Genomic DNA, 18,424 nt, shown 5'->3' on the forward strand with positions numbered 1-18,424 from the left:
TTCACCCCTTATTGTTTAGTTATTAAAATAAATTCAGAAATACAACTTACCATAAGCTATTCAGTTTGCTACATAGTGTAAAAATTATATTGTGTATGTCTTGCATTTTATTCCAATGTTGACCATTTTAATTACTCATAAGTTTTTGTCCTTATGTTAGTAACTCAGGTATTTATTCTCATCAAACATAAACTGTGATTATTAATTAAGAATATTGGGATAAGGCAATTTGACCAAGCACTGGATAGTACAAGAATGTGGCTCTATAGCTGTAAATAACCTAGAATTAGCATCATTATTCTTTAGGGTGGTTTCCCAATAACAGATACTTTTTTGGCTACTGATTTTTAGAAGTACCTGCCAGGCTTTAAAAGTACTTCAATAAAACTACTTTTACTAAAAATGATCAGCAAAAACATCTTTACTTAATTAACAGAAGAGCCTTTTTAATAAACTGATTTTTGCAACTAGGTCATTGCTCTTTCTTCAATGGCCAAATCATTAGGTTCAGAGATATTTAGGAGATTTGGTCTAATCAGTGATGAAATCATGTCCTCGTCAAATAGCATCGACCTATAGGCAGATTCACAAGTTTTAATTTTTATTAAAATAAAATTTCAATAAAATCTTGCTCTGTTGCCCAGGCTAGAGCACAGTGGAGTGATCGTGGCTCCCTGAAGCCTTCCTCCTGGGCTCAAAAGATCCTCCTGCCTCAGCCTCCCAAGTAGCTGGACTACAGACATGTGCCATCATGCCAGGCTAATTTTTAAAGGTTTTTTTTGTAGAGATGTGGTCTTACTTTGTTGCCCAAGTTGGTCTCTAACTCCTGGGCTCAAGTGATCCTTCTGCTTCGGTCTCCCAAAGTGCTGGGATGACAGGTGAGAATCACTGTGCCCGCCCACATGTTTTTATTGATTCACTATTCAACTAAGCGGAAAAACCATCCTCAGATGGTTTTCTTTTCTACTTATAAAATCTAGGGAGGGAAATTCCTTGCTTCTTCCTCTCTGTATTTAAAAGCTGATGTTCTGATCCAGTTAGCTAACTGTCTAGAACATGGTGGGCAAAATGACTTCTGATCCCAATATGGGCTAGTTTGCTTACCCACAGGTAAGGTGGTGGTGTTGCCATAACAAAACCCCACACACTGGGTGGCTGAAACAAAAGACATTTAATTCTCACAACGCTGGAGGCTGGCAAGTCCAAAATCAAGGTAGGTTTCATTTTGAGACCTCTTCTCTTGTCTTGAATTGGCTGCCGTCTCATTGTATGCTCCTGTGACCTCTTCTTTGTGCACAAGCAGGATGACAGAGAAAGAGAGAGCAGACTCTCTCTGTTTTTTCATCTTATAAAGACACTAATCCCATCATGAGGGCCCCATCCTTATTACCTCATTTAACCTCAATTACCTCCCAAAGGCCCCATTTCCAAATACCATCACAACTAGGGATTAGAGATTCAGCATGTGACATTTTTAGGGGTGGGTGTGGGACACAGACACACAGTTCATAACACGTATGTAAACCTACAAGTTGCACTAAACTTCTAAACCTACAAGTTGCACCTTGGGCCAGACCCAGGGAATTCACAAGCATGTGTCACTAGAGAAACTAGGCAAAGGGGTATGAACGGCAGCTCAGGACAGCCAATCTCTTTTTCCTAACTTTCATCATCATTATTTCAAGTACTCGTACCTGGCACAGAGGCAACGATGGATACATGCTTAAACTTATCACCAAGTATTCATTGAGGCTTACTCTTTCAGGGCATTACTTACTCTATGCTATATGCTGAAGCTCCAAAATGCTATAGGTATTGTCTTAATTGTGTATCATATTAAAAATATAGCAAAATATTTAAATAATGGGAATATTTTCTTGTAATGAGAATTTTAGTATTGGAATACACTATAGCGTGCGACTTAAGGAATTAGATATTTGACACATTCTCTGTTGACTCATGTATGTTTACGATAGAAACTGCCTTCAAACAGACAAGTGCCATGCTTCTGTAGCTATACCTTACCCTCTCCTCTGCCATGTAAATATTTAATCAGACAACCTCTGCCTCAAAACCTGTCACCAAAATCTTTTTGCCTTAGTAGTATTTAAAAATTTCCAGTAACACCTTAACATCCATTCACTTTTCTCAAGCACAGAGGACAAGTTGCCCACTTACTTAGAATATCTACTTTGATCCACATTGCAATCAATCATAGGATCCATTATTGCCTCCCTGTGTGATTTTACCAACTGGGTTTACTCAGTTTACCAAACTGAGACTGCATGATCATATTTCACTTTGTATTTGTAAATGTTTACTAATATTCAACTAATATGAACTTGTGTTTATGTTATTGAAATCCTCTGTGCATGCTCATATTATACTTAAGTGTGTGTACACTTTCACATGCAGCATAGATAAGAGGAATACTTTGAAAACTGTTCACACAACTGAACACAGATGAGTTTGGAAAGTTCCTCTGGGCTTTTGCTCAGCCTAATTAACACTCATTTTCCTTACTCTTCTATATTATATTTTGCATTTAATTTCATTAGTAATTTGTAATATACCACACAATATCTCACTTATCTAGAACTTCCTTTTCTGATGATTTCAAGTATCTAAAATGTAACAAAAAAATTAAGTTAAACAGTGTCTTCTGAATAACCGACATAGATGCCACAAAATTACTTTTACTCTAGAAATAATCTTAACAAGTTGGGTTATCTGATTTCTGGAACTATAATGAGAAGGCTGCTACTGAGGCAAGTCCAACAGTCCCAAGAAGTGATAGCTGACACAGAAGGAGGATGTAGAAAAAACAATAAACTATAAAAAAACCCAGGTATATAGGCACTATAAAGTTTTAGTAGTTTGGAGCTATTGAGTTTGGGCAAGTAGCTCTGTGAGCCGTATTAGCCTGTGAAATCATAGCAATATATGTTATGTTTATAATGATGACTGAGCAATCAATATAAAATCATGATCAGTATGAGTTTTGAAAGGCATTACATGATAGAAAAGTTTTCATGAAAATGGCTTGACATTTTATTAAAGTCTTATTTAAAATAAGAGAAACATCAGTGGTCAATGGAATTGACTTGTTTTTAGGCTCAAATGAAATTCTAGCCTCAAAAATTGAGGAAAAAACGTTACCGCAATATTTTGGTCATTCTTCAGGGTAAAAATATCTGAGTATTTTGAAGACTAATGTGTGTTATTGAAAGTTTGAAAGTTGTCGAATAGCTGCACCCAATTTATGCATACATACAGTGCTATGAGATAGGCACAGTAAGTCTGGTATAATGAAAAAAGTTCAGGATGCAAAATAAAATACCTTAGTTGTCTAATCATAGTGGAATGCCCTGTAGAGAGCAAATGTTGACCAAATATAATGTGCTGATCATTGTAATTGGTATTGTTAATTGCAAAAGTTACCTAAGACAATCAATAGTTGCATATAATAAATTAGTTGCATTCAGTTTTACTTTATGTTTGTGAAAGACAAACTGGAATTTCCTAAGAGGAGAGATCAGCAATCATGTGGCCCTGTAGAACTAAGGTGACTGTGTGTGCTGGTGCAAATTTTGTTCTCTGAAACTAGACATCCTCCCTTCCCCAATATTATGTTACTCCTAAACTTCAGCTTACCAGAGTTTGTGGTATAGCTCACAACACAACATATTTCTAAGAACAGTCCATTATGGAGCCTAGCTCTTCTCAGCTAGCTAAGCAATCCGGGGATCTTCAGAGCAATCTAATACCCAGAGTACTAGGGGCTTCTGGAAGGTAAGGAAGAGAGACCTCTTTCTGTTACCTATGTGTTTCCTTGACCAGCCCTTCCTCTCCTATTAATTGATAGGAGTCAAAACTCTGCAATTTTTGCTTTACTTAGAATTTAAACTACTGCTACTAACCTAGACTCCAGATCACAAAACAATATAAATTTCAGGAAATAGAAGAAAATAATTTACTGGTATACCCTAGAGAGAGATCTAGGAGGTCATAGGACTTTTTTTCTCCTTAAGCCTACTTTAAATGGATGAGTTGTTAGAAAAATTTGCAGCTAACAATCTTAGAAGACAGAACTTTTAAATTAAAAAATTTTTTCCTTGTACCGCTGGTAGAATTTGATTGTGAATCTGTCTGGTCCTGGACTTTTTTGGTTGGTAGGCTATTAATTATTGCCTCAATTTCAGAGCCTGTTATTGGTCTATTCAGGGATTCAACTTCTTGGTTTAGTCTTGGGAGGGTGTATGTGTCCAGGAATTTGTCCATTTCTTCTAGATTTTCCAGTTTATTCGCGTAGAAGTGTTTATAGTATTCTCTGATGGTAGTTTGCATTTCTACCGAGATCATCACCGAGATCGGTGGTGATATCTCCTTTATCATTTTTTATTGTGTCTATTTGATTCTTCTCTCTTTTCTCCTTTATTACTCTTGCTAGCGGTCTATCAATTTTGTTGATCATTTCAAAAAACCAGCTACTGGATTCATTGATTTTTTGAATGGTTTTTTTTGTCTCTGTCTCCTTCAGTTCTGCTCTGATCTTAGTTATTTCTTGCCTTCTGCTAGCTTTTGAATGTGTTTGATCTCGCTTCTCTAGTTATTTCAATTGTGATGTTAGGGTGTCAATTCTAGATCTTTCCTGCTTTCTCTTGTGGGCATTTAGTGCTATAAATTTCCCTCTACACACTGCTTTAAATGTGTCCCAGAGATTCTGGTATGTTGTGTCTTTGTTCTCATTGGTTTAAAAGAACATCTTTATTTTTACAAGGAGGAGCTGGTACCATTCCTTCTGAAACTATTCCAATCAATAGAAAAAGAGGGAATCCTCCCTAACTCATTTTATGAGCCCAGCATCATCCTGATACTAAAGCCTGGCAGAGACACACACAAAAAAGAATTTTAGACCAATATCCTTGATGAACATTGATGCAAAAATCCTCAATAAAATACTGGCAAACTGAATCCAGCAGCACATCAAAAAGCTTATCAACCATGATCAAGTGGGCTTCATCCCTGGGATGCAAGGCTGGTTCAACATACGCAAATTAATAAACATAATCCAGCATATAAACAGAACCAAAGACAAAAACCACATGATTATCTCGATAGATGCAGAAAAGGCCTTTGACAAAATTCAACAACGCTTCATGCTAAAAACTCTCAATAAATTAGGTATTGATGGGATGTATCTCAAAATAATAAGATCTATTTATGACAAACCCACAGCTAATATCATACTGAATGGGCAAAAACTGGAAGCATTCCCTTTGAAAACTGGCACAAGACAGTGATGTCCTCTCTCACCACTCCTATTTAACATAGTGTTGGAAGTTCTGGCCAGGGCAATCAGGCAGGAGAAAGAAATAAAGGGTATTCAATTAGGAAAAGAGGAAGTCAAATTGTCCCTTTTGCAGATGACATGATTGTATATCTAGAAAACCCCATCGTCTCAGCCCAAAATCTCCTTAAGCTGATAAGCAACTTCAGCAAAGTCTCAGGATATCAAATCAATGTGCAAAAATCACAAGCTTTGTTATACATCAATAACAGACAAACAGATAGCCAAATCATGAGTGAACTCCCATTACAATTGCTTCAAAGAGAATAAAATACCTAGGAATCCAACTTACAAGGGATGTGAAGGACCTCTTCAAGAAGAACTACAAACCACTGCTCAATGAAATAAAAGAGGACACAAACAAATGGAAGAACATTCCATGCTCATGGATAAGAAGAATCAATATTGTAAAAATGGCCATACTGCCCAAGGTAATTTATGGTTTCAATGCTATCCTCATCAAGCTACCAATGACTTTCTTCACAGAATTGGAAAAAACTACTTTAAATTTCATATGGAACCAAAAAAGAGCCCGCATTGCCAAGCCAATCCTAAGCCAAAAGAACAAAGCTGGAGGCATCACACTACCTAACTTCAAACTATACTACAAGGCTACCGTAATCAAAACAGCATGGTACTGGTACCAAAACAGAGATATAGACCAATGGAACAGAACAGAGCCCTCAGAAATAATACCACACATCTACAGCCATCTGATCTTTGGCAAACCTAACAAAAACAAGAAATGGGGAAAGGAATCCCTATTTAATAAATGGTGCTGGGAAAACTGGCTAGCCATATGCAGAAAGCTGAAACTGGACCCCTTCTTTACACCTTATACAAAAATTAATTCAAGATGGATTAAAGACTTAAATATTAGATCTAAAACCATAAAAACCCTAGAACAAAATCTAGGCAATACCATTCAGGACATAGGCATGGGCAAGGACTTCATGTCTAAAACACCAAAAGCAATGGCAACAAAAGCCAAAATTGACAAATGGAATCTAATTAAACTAAAGAGTTTCTGCACAGCAAAAGAAATTACCATCAGAGTGAACAGGCAACCTAGAGAATGGGAGAAAATTTTTGCAATCTACTCATCTGACAAAGGGCTAATATCCAGAATCTACAAAGAACTCAAACAAATTTACAAGAAAAAACAAACAACCCCATCAAAAAGTGGGCGAAGGATATGAACAGACACTTCTCAAAAGAAGACATTTATGCAGCCAAAAGACACATGAAAAAATGCTCACCATTACTGGCCATCAGAGAAATGCAAATCAAAACCACAATGAGATACCATCTCACACCAGTTAGAATGGCAATCATTAAAAAGTCAGTATAACAACAGGTGCTGGAGAGGCTGTGGAGAAATAGGAACACTTTCACACTGTTGGTGGGACTGTAAACTAGTTCAACCATTGTGGAAGTCAGTGTGGTGATTCCTCAGGGATCTAGAACTAGAAATACCATTTGACCCAGCCATCCCATTACTGGGTATATACCCAAAGGATTATAAATCATGCTGCTATAAAGACACATGCACACGTATGTTTATGGCAGCACTATTCACAACAGCAAAGACTTGGAACCAACCCAAATGTCCAACAATGATAGACTGGATTAAGAAAATGTGGCACATATACACAATGGAATACTATGCAGCCATAGAAAGGATGAGTTTGTGTACTTTGTAGGGACATGGATGAAGCTAGAAACCATCATTCTCAGCAAACTATCGCAGGGACAAAAAACCAAACACCGCATGTTCTCACTCATAGGTGGGAATTGAACAATGAGATCACATGGACACAGGAAGGGGAACATCACACACCGGGGCCTGTCGTGGGGTGGGGGGAGGGGGGGAGGTATAGCATTAGGAAATATACGCAATGTAAATGATGAGTTAATGGGTGCAGCACACCAACATGGCATATGTGTATATATGTAACAAACCCGTACGATGTGCACATGTACCCTAGAACTTAAAGTATAATAATAAAAAAAAGAACTTAAAAAAATTAAAAAAAAATTTTTTCCTCTGCAATACCTGCAAAAATGCAGTTTCTTTTACTTTTTTGTTTTAAAAATCAGGACTGACTTAATGCCAGCGATCTGCTGCCAAACAAAAGTACCACTTTATCAAGCAATTACCTAAAAATAAAACTGTTATTTTTGAGACAGAACTGAGTTTAGTACTCTGCCACTGTACTTGGACCATTTACTTTTAGAGGCATTCTTCATGGTCTGGGGAAATAAGTGACACTGTACCCAACAAATGTGCAGTTGTGTCACTTTATGTAGACTGGTACGTGACTGATGTGGCTCCATGAACAGATGTCCTGGAGCCACATCATGGCTATGTGTGGGCAGTCATTGGCTCACATACAGTAGCATCTCTCTCATGCACATACCCCCAAATTAAAGTTTGGTTTTTGGTGGAAACTGGTATATCATAATGCCACTGTGTTTAGGATACAGTATTTAAAAATTGCTGCTATAGGAGGTTGGCGCCTCCTAGTGGCCAGGAATGGTAAGAAACAAAGCTTCCAAGCTAGACTTGGACCAGCTTTTGGAAGGACTTCGAATGGTATGCTAGAGTAGTTGGATTAAATTGATGCAGGTTTTACGTCAGGTAAATGTGAACAAATGGGAATTTTGAGAAGGAAACCTTCTGGAAGCACTATTTAGGCTGTACTGGGGTGGTTTGAATGGGGATTAGACTAGAAGCAAAAGAGCCCAATACAGAGACTGCTGGAGCAGCCGTGGTAAGGAATAGGCAGAGAGAAAGGCAAGAGAGGATACCTTGTGAGATATTTAGAGAGCTGAATGTTTACTATACTTAGTGGGCTTTGAATACAGGAGAGAAGAGTTGAGGGTGTTCTGTTCCCTGAACTTCTGGTTTTGGAGACTGGGTAGATGGTGAGAACACTGACCAAGACAGAAAGATTAGGCTTGGGGAAAAAGATAATGAGTTCATTCTTAGACATGTATGTTAAAAAGTGTTGTAGGATACTTATCAATAACATTGACAATACCCTTAATAATGACAAGAAACTTAAATAAAAAATGTGGTTCTATAGTGAACTAACCTATTAATTAACAACATAACCAGTAAGTCATATAACTATATTTTGTTCTGAACTCAAATAGCATTTACACCTTTTTTCTCTTTCCTTTCTTCTTTTTCTTTCCTTCCTTCCTTTTTATTTTTCTTTCTTTTTCCTTCCTTCCTCCCTCCCTTCTTCCTTTCTCTTTCTTCTTTCTTTTCTTTCTTTCGTTTGTTCTTTTTCTCTCTTTCTTTTCTTTCTGATTTTTGACTTTCCGACTTTCTAACTTTCCTTTCTCCTTCATCCCTTTCTCTTTTTCTTTCTTTTTTCCTTTTCTTCTTTCTTTCTTTCTAACTTTCTAACTTTGCTCTTTCTCCTTCTTCCTTCTCTTTTTCTTTCTTCTTTCTTTTCTTTCCTTTCCTTTTCTTTTTCTTTCTCTTTTGTTTCTTTCTCTTTCTTTCCTTCTTCCTTTCCTTCCTTTCTCTCTTTTCTTTCTCTCCTTCCTCCCTCCCTCACTTCCTTTCCTTCCTTTCTCTCTTTTCTTTCTCTCCTTCCTCCCTCCCTCCCTTCCTTTCTTTTCTTTCTCTTTTTTCTTTTTTTCTTCTTTGTTTTCTTTCTCTCTCTCCTTCCTTCCCCTCCCTCCCTCTCTTCTTTTCTCTTTCTTTTCCTTCCTTCCTTCTTCTTTCTTTTTCTTTCTTTGGTTCTTTCTCTCTCTCCTTCCTTCCCCTCTCTCCCTCCCTCCCTTCCTTTTCTTTTTCTCTCTGCTTCTTTCTCTTTCTTTTCTCTCCTTCCTTCCTCTCCCTCCCTTTCTTTCTTTCTTTCTCTTTCTTTCCTTCTTTCTTTCTTTCTTTCTTTCTTTCCTTCCTTCCTTCCCTTTCTTTCATTTCTTTCTCCTTCCTTCCTTCCTTTCCTTGTTCTTTCTTTCTGAAAGAGTCCCTACTGTCACCCAGGCTGGAGTGCAGTGATAAAATTATGGCTCACTGCAACCTCAATCTGCCAGGCTCAAGCAATGCTCCCACCTCAGCCTCCCGAGTAGCTGGTACCACAGATGCATGCCACTATGCCTGGATAATTTTTGCATTTTCTTTAGAGACAGAGTTTTGCCAAGTTGCCCAGGATGGTGCTGAACTCCTAGGCTCAAGCCATTTGCCTGTCTTGGCCTCCCAAAGTGCTGGGATTACATGTAGGCATGAGCTGCCACACCTAGCTACCTTTCTTTTTCTGTTCTAAACAAAATGTTCCTTTTAATTTATCTCTAAATCTTAAATTTTTTCCCTAAGAGACAGGTTTTCTAAAAATCTGGTGCTAAATTTACATCTGAAATATTACATGCATGGTCACAACTGCATTTCCTGTTTTTCAATACAGTGCCAAAATCCACGTGATCCAAAATACGGATGATTTAAAAAATAACTCCGACTTTCCTTGGGACACATTTATAAGACTTTTCAGACCATTGTGGGTTCTGGTTTACAGACACCGCTACAAATTATAAAAGTAGTTAACTTACCCCAAAGATGTTTCATACACTGAAAAAGAAGATGAACCACAAGGATGTTGGGTGTCTGGAGATGAATTTAGTATCAAAGGGTGGTTTAACACCAGAGAAAATGATCACTAAGAGGTGACTGTCTCCCTTTATCTTTATTGCAAGGGGACCGCTCCAGGCCCTGCCGCTTTGTGGGGCTACTGTTTGCAGGCCTGGGTGCTGTTCTAGGCTACAGTCTCTTGTAGTCATAGGCTTTTGCTAAAAATTTTCACCCTCCTCCAGCCCTGATGGTTGCAACCTGCACCACACTACTGTGTTCACTCTCGATATTCTTATGTTCAATATCATCTTCCATCTCAGTCTAATCCATCACTAAATATTTTTTCTTTAAAAAAGTCATTGTCAATTCACAAAGTATGTTTGTTAATATTTTTGATCTCCAAGTAGAAACACTTTAAATTTTATCATTGGCCAAAAGCATCCATCAGCATCTTTATGTACTTAGAAAGTGTCACTGGATATTGGAAACTGCGTAAGGAGTCTCCAAGAAATGGAGTTTAATCTCTGCGATGGATGCTGCCCATGCCATGCCAGCCCATTTCCCAGCTGGAGCACCCATCCTGCAGTGCGGTCAGGGGACTCCTAAGGATGCCAGAGAACCTTTCAGAAGGTCCATGTCAAAACTGTCTTCACAGTAATACTAAGACACTCACTTTCCCACAAGTGTGCTCACAACGGAATTTTCCAATAACTACCTGACATGGGCTATTGGAACATGTTGAATGCAGAAGCAGATATGAGAATGCAGCTGTCTTCTGTTAAGTCTAAAATTAAAGAGATTTGCAAAAATGGCAAAACGGGACCACTTTTCTAAGTTTCTAAGATTTCACCTATATGTGAAATCTAAAAAAGTCACACTCATAGAAGCAGAGTAGCATTTTTCAAAAAATATTTTATTTATGTTAATATATAGTGGTTTTAATATTTATATTTTTACTTTTACTACATTATTTTGAGACAGAGTCTCACTTTGTTGCCCAGGCTGGAGTACAGTCACATGATTCGGCTCACTGCAACCTCTGCCTGCCAGGTTCAAGTGATTCTCCTGCCCCAGCCCCAAGTAGCTGACATTATAGCATGATAAACATGCCGCCATGCCAGGCTAATTTTTGTATTTTTAGTAGAGATGGGATTTCACTATGTTGCCCAGGTTGGTCTTGGACTCCTGACCTCAAGTGATCTGCCCACCTCAGTCTCCCAAAGTGCTGGGATTGAATACAGGCATGAGCCACTGCGTTCGGCCACTTTTACTACATTACTTTTAATAGCAAAACCAGCAATTACTTTTGCACCAATCTAATACATAAATAAAAATTAAACAAATGTAAAAGAATTTCAGTTTTATTTTCTAACACAGTAAATATTGACAGACATAACCCACCTACATAAAAGCTTTTGGAGGAGCCTCAATAGATTTTAAGAGTGTAAAGGGGTCCTGACACTAAAGAGTTTGAAAACTCTGCTCTGTGAATCAATTATAGAAAACTTTTATGTTTCAAAATTGAATGTGTATGCGATGAGTGGAAATTAATTCACAGAATTAAATTAACGTGAGAGTTTAGCTAAGGTTAACTACTATATCACTAAATCACAAAACATCACTCCCTCATATGTCTCATTACAGACGACATCTGAATGATGTATCCAGAGATGAAATCTGCTGTCAACCAGGCTATGAGAAACAAATTTCCTTAAAACGCAAGGTGCAGCAGACTAACATGGCACATGTATACATATGTAACAGACCTGCACGTTGTGCACATGTACCCTAAAACTTAAGGTATAATTAAAAAAAGAAATATCCTAAGAAAACAACACATATCATCTTATGGGTTAGTTAGTATGTAGATAAGACTATTATCTGTTTTGTCCAAAGTTATGACAATGTCTTGTAGCTTGTCATCTCATCAATAGCTCAATTTTATTATTATGTGATTATTTGATCTGTAAGAATTTGTGCCTAGGAAAAATTCAAATTGATTTATAAACTTAAAGACATATATTAATATCTTTTAAAATAATTTCTTTATCTTTTAACATAAACCATCAAATTTATTTCCCCTCAAAAAATAAAAATAAAACTAAATGATTTTTCTAACCAGAAAAAAAAACCCAAGAGGATTAACAAAAAACAAAATATTTTAAATCGAACAAACAAGACATTTTGCTTCAAAAATATAGGTCAATGTGACTCTTCAACTAATATACACACTTATTTTGATTTCCAACAAGTGCTTCTACACAAACCACATGTAATCACTGCTGAAAGACCATGCCTTTTTCCATCAACAAAATTGTGGGCATCTTTTGTTAAAGATGTCTATTTAAGGGTCAGAAAGAAGCCTTTGCACAAATTTATCTTTTGGTGCATCGAGTTCCCATTTCTTTGTACATGTCCACACCTTTCCCCTTCTTCTGAACCTCAGGACTCCTTCCAAAGTCTCGAGTCTATCCTTTTTTAAAAAAGTGCAGTAAATAACATAAAAGAGAACAAAGGAGAGACAATTTTTTTTTTGAGATGGAGTCTTGCTCTGTCACCGAGGCTGGAGAAGGGACACAAATACTGAGAGAACCACCTTTACAATCATTACAACATATATGAAATGATTCAAATCTTCAAGATGGGGTGTCAATTAGTGTAAGCTCTTCTACTATACTATACACAGCTATTAAAACTCTAATAAAGGAGAACTACCAAATGATCTACTTGTCTTGCTTCTGGATATATATGCAAAGGATTTGAAATCAGTGTTGAAGAGATATCAGTACTCCTATGTTCACTGGAGCACTATTCACAATAGCCAAGACATGGAATCAAACTAACTGTCCATCAGTGGATAAACAGACACAGGAAATGTGGTGTGTAGATATACACAATGGAATACTATTTAGTCTTAAAAAGAAGGATATTCTGTCATTTGACACAACATGGTTGAACCTGGAAGACAATATGTTAACTGAAATACACTAGGCACAGAAATAAAAATTCTGAATCATCTCACCTATATGTGAAATCTAAAAAGGTCAAACTCATAGAAGCAGAGAGTAGAATGGTGACTACCGGGGCTGGGTGGGGCGGGAGGTGAGGATGGGGAGATGTTGGTCAAAGGGTAAAAAGTTTCAATTACAGGGGAAAAATAAGTCTTTTTTAAAAATATACTTTTATTATACTTTAAGTTCTAGGGTACATGTGCACAACGTGCAGGTTTGTTACATACGTATACATGTGCCATGTTGGTGTGCTGCACCCATTAACTCGTCATTTACATTAGGTATATCTCCTAATGCTATCCCTCCCCACTCCCCTCAGCCCACAACAGGCCCTGGTGTTGATGTTCCCCTTCCTGTGTCGAAGTGTTCTTATTGTTCAATTCCCACCTATGAGTGAGAACATGCGGTGTTTTGTTTTTTTACCCTGCGATAGTTTGCTGAGAATGATGGTTTCCAGCTTCATCCATGTCCCTACAAAGGACATGAACTCATCATTTTTTATCACTGCATAGTATTCCATGGTGTATATGTGCCACATTTTCTTAATCCAGTCTATCATTGTTGGACATTTGGGTTGGTTCCAAGTCTTTGCTGTTGTGAATAGTGCTGCCATAAACATACGTGTGCATGTGTCTTTATAGCAGCATGATTTATAATCCTTTGGGTATATACCCAGTAATGGGATGGCTGGGTCAAATGGTATTTCTAGTTCTAGATCCCTGAGGAATCACCACACTGACTTCCACAATGGTTGAACTAGTTTACAGTCCCACCAACAGTGTAAAAGTGTTCCTATTTCTCCACATCCTCTCCAGCACCTGTTGTTTCCTGACTTTTTAATGATTGGCATTCTAATTGGTGTGAGATGGTATCTCACTGTGGTTTTGATTTGCATTTCTCTGATGGCCAGTGATGATGAGCATTTTTTCATGTGTCTTTTGGCTGCATAAATGTCTTCTTTTGAGAAGCGTCTGTTCATATCCTTTGCCCACTTGTTGATGGGGTTGTTTTCTTCTTGTAAATTTGTTTGAGTTCTTTGTAGATTCTGGATATTAGCCCTTTGTCAGATGAGTAGGTTGCAAAAATTTTCTCCCATTCTGTAGGTTGCCTGTTCACTCTGATGGTAGTTTCCTTTGCTGTGCAGAAGCTCTTTAGTTTAATTAGATCCCATTTGTCAATTTTGGCTTTTGTTGCCATTGCTTTTGGTGTTTTAGACATGAAGTCCTTGCCCATGCCTATGTCCTGAATGGTATTGCCTAGATTTTGTTCTAGGGTTTTTATGGTTTTAGGTCTAACATTTAAGTCTTTAATCCATCTTGAATTAATTTTTGTATAAGGTGTAAGGAAGGGATCCAGTTTCAGCTTTCTACATATGGCTAGCCAGTTTTCCTAGCACCATTTGTTAAACAAGGATTCCTTTCCCCATTTCTTGTTTTTGTCAGGTTTGTCAAAGATCAGATAGTTGTAGATGTGTGGTACTATTTCTGAGGGTTCTGTTCTGTTCCATTTGTCTGTGATTCTGTTTTGGTACCAGAACCATGCTGTTTTGGTTACCATTGCCTTGTAGTATAGTTTGAAGTCAGGTAGCATGATGCCTCCAGCTTTGCTCTTTTGTCTTAGGATTGACTTGGCAATGTGAGCTCTTTTTTGGTTCCATATGAACTTTAAAGTAGTTTTTTCCTATTCTGTGAAGAAAGTCATTGGTAGCTTGATGGGAATGGCATTGAATCTATAAATTACCTTGGGCAGTATGGCCATTTTGACGATATGGATTCTTCCTACCCGTGAGCATGGAATGTTCTTCCATTTGTTTGTATCCTTTTATTTCATTGAGCAGTGGTTTGTAGTTCTCCTTGAAGAGGTCCTTCATATCCCTTGTAAGTTGGATTCGTAGGTATTTTATTCTCTTTGAAGCAATTGTGAATGGGAGTTCACTCATGATTTGGCTCTCTGTCTGTTATTGGTGTATAAGAGGTGTATAAGAATGCTTGTGATTTTTGCACATTTATTTTGTACCCTGAGACTTTGCTGAAGCTGCTTATCAGCTTAAGGAGATTTTGGGCTGAGACGATGGGGTTTTCTAGATATACAATCATGTCATCTGCAAAAGGGACAATTTGACTTCCTCTTTTCCTAATTGAATACCCTTTATTTCTTTCTCCTGCCTGATTGCCCTGGCCAGAACTTCCAACACTATGTTGAATAGGAGTGGTGAGAGAGGCCACCCCTGTCTTGTGCCAGTTTTCAAAAGGAATGCTTCCAGTTTTTGCCCATTCAGTATGATATTGGCTGTGGGTTTGTCATAAATAGCTCTTATTATTTTGAGATACATCCCATCAATACCTAATTGATTGAGAGTTTTTAGCATGAATGCTGTTGAATTTTGTCAAAGGCCTTTGCTGCATCTATTGAGATAATCATGTGGTTTTTGTCTTTGGTTCTGTTTATATGCTGGATTATGTTTATTGATTTGCATATGTTGAACCAGCCTTGCATCCCAGGGATGAAGCCCGCTTGATCATGGTGGATAAGCTTTTTGATGTGCTGCTGGATTCGGTTTGCCAGTATTTTATTGAGGATTTTTGCATCGATGTTCATCAGGGATAGTTGTCTAAAATTCTTTTTGTTGTGTCTCTGCCAGGCTTTGATATCAGGATGATGCTGGCCTCATAAAATGAGTTAGGGAGGATTCCCTCTTTTTCTAGTGATTGGAATAGTTTCAGAAGGAATAGTAACAGCTCCTCCTTGTACCTCTGGTAGAATTCGGCTGTGAATCCGTCTGCTCCTGGACTTTTTTTGGTTATTAAGCTATTAATTATTGCCTCAATTTCAGAGCCTGTTATTGGTCTCTTCAGAGATTCAACTTCTTCCTGGTTTAGTCCTGGAAGGGTGTATGTGTCCAGGAATTTGTCCATTTCTTCTAGATTTTCTAGTTTATCTGCATAGAGGTGTTTATAGTTTTCTCTGATGGTAGTTTGTATTCCTGTGGGATTGGTGGTGATATCCCCTTTATCATTTTTTATTGTGTCTGTTTGATTCTTCTCTCTTTTCTTCTTTATTAGTTTTGCTAGCAGTCTATCAATTTTGTTGATTTTTTCAAAAAAACAGCTCCCGGATTCATTGATATTTTGAAGGGTTTTTTGTGTCTCTATCTCCTTCAGTTCTGCTCTGATCTTAGTTGCCTTCTGCTAGCTTTCGAATTTGTTTGCTCTTGCTTCTCTAGTTCTTTTAATTTTGATGTCAGGGTGTTAATTTTAGATCTTTCCTGCTTTCTCTTGTGGGCATTTAGTGCTATAAATTTCCCTCTACACACTGTTTTAAATGTGTCCCAGAGATTCTGGTGAATGCACAAGCTTCAGTAGCTGATTCGATCAGCTGGAAGAAAGGGAATCAGTGATTGAAGATCAAATGAATGAAATGAAGGGAGAAGAGAAGTTTAGAGAAAAAAGAATAAAAAGAAACGAACAAAGCCTCCAAGACAAAGGGGACTATGTGAAAAGACCAAATCTACGTCTGATTGGTGTACCTGAAAGTGACGGGGAGAATGGATCCAAGTTGGAAAATACTCTGCAGGATATTATCCAGGAGAATTTCCCCAACCTAGCAAGGGAGGCCAACATTCAAATTCAAGAAATACAGAGAATGCCACAAAGATACTCCTTGAGAAGAGCAACTCCAAGACACATAATTGTCAGATTCACCAAAGTTGAAATGAAGGAAAAAATGTTAAGGGCAGCTAGAGAGAAAGGTCGGGTTACCCACAAAGGGAAGCCCATCAGAATAACAGTGGATCTCTTGGCAGAAACTCTACATGCCAGAATAGAGTAGGGGCCAATATTCGACATTCTTAAAGATAAGAATTTTCAATCCAGAATTTCATATCCAGCCAAACTAAGCTTCATAAGTGAAGGAGAAATAAAATCCTTTACAGACAAGCAAATGCTGAGAGATTTTGTCACCACCAGGCCTGCCCTACAAGAGCTCCTGAAGGAAGCACTAAACATGGAAAGGAACAACCACTTGTTCCTTTGTGCAGTACCAGCCACTGCAAAAACATGCCAAATTGTAAAGACCATCGAGGCTAGGAAGAAACTGCATCAACTAATGAGCAAAATAACCAGCTAACATCATAATGACAGGATCAAATTCACACATAACAATATTAACCTTAAATGTAAATGGGCTAAATGTTCCAATTAAAAGACACAGACTGGCAAATTGGATAAAGAGTCAAGACCCATCAGTGTGCTGTATCCAGGAGACCCATCTCATGTAGAGACACACATAGGCTCAAAATAAAGGGATGGAGCAAGACCTACCAAGCCAATGGAAAACAAAAAAAGGCAGGGGTTGCAATCCTAGTCTCGGATAAAACAGACTTTAAACCAACAAAGATCAAAAAGGAAAAAGAAAGCCATTACATAATGGTAAAGGGATCAATTCAACAAGAAGAGCTAACTATCCTAAATATATATGCACCCAATACAGGAGCACCCAGATTCATAAAGCAAGTCCTTAGAGATCTACAAAGAGACTTAGACTCCCACACAATAATAATGGGAGACTTTAACACCCCACTGTCAACATCAGACAGATCCACGAGACAGAAGCTTAACAAGGATATCCAGGACTTGAACTCAGCTCTGCAACAAGTGGACCTAACAGACATCTACAGAACTCTCCACCCAAAATCAACAGAATATACATTCTTCTCAGCACCACACCACACCTATTCCAAAATTGACCACATAGTTGGAAGTAAAGCACTCCTCAGGAAATGTAAAAGAACAGAAATTATAACAAACTGTCTCTCAGACCACAGTGCAATCAAACTAGAACTCAGGATTAAGAAACTCACTCAAAACTGCTCAACTACATGGAAACTGAACAACCTGCTCCTGAATGACTACTGGGTACAGAATGAAATGAAGGCAGAAATAAAGATGTTCTTTGAAACCAACGAAAAATAAGTTTTTGAGGTCAATTGCACAGCATGGTAACTATAGTTAATAACAATTTATTGCAAAATTCTACATTGCTGTGTTTCTTTGTTTTTAATTAACTTTTTAAATAGACAATAATTGTAGATATCAGGTTGGCTGGCAAGATGGCCGAATAAGAACATTTCCAGTCTGCAGCTCCCAGCAAGATCGATGTGGAAGGTGTGTGATTTCTGCACTTCCAACTGAGGTACCCAGTTCATCTCATTGGGACTGGTTGGACAGTGGGTGCAGCCCACAGAAGGCGACCTGAAGCAGGGTGGGGTGTTGCCTCACCAGGGAAGCTCTAGGGGTCAGGGGATTTCCCTTTCCTAACCAAGGAAAGCCGTGAGAGACTGTACTGGGAGAAACAGTACCCTCCAGCCCAGATACTGCGCTTTTCCAATGGTCTTCGCAACCAGCAGACCAGGAGATTCCCTCAGGTGCCTAGCTCAGCAGGTCCCACCTGCATGGAGCCCAGCAAGCTCAGATCCACTGG

The sequence above is a fragment of the Pan paniscus genome, chromosome 5 (assembly GCF_029289425.2).
Source record: "Pan paniscus chromosome 5, NHGRI_mPanPan1-v2.0_pri, whole genome shotgun sequence".
NCBI lineage: Eukaryota > Metazoa > Chordata > Mammalia > Primates > Hominidae > Pan > Pan paniscus.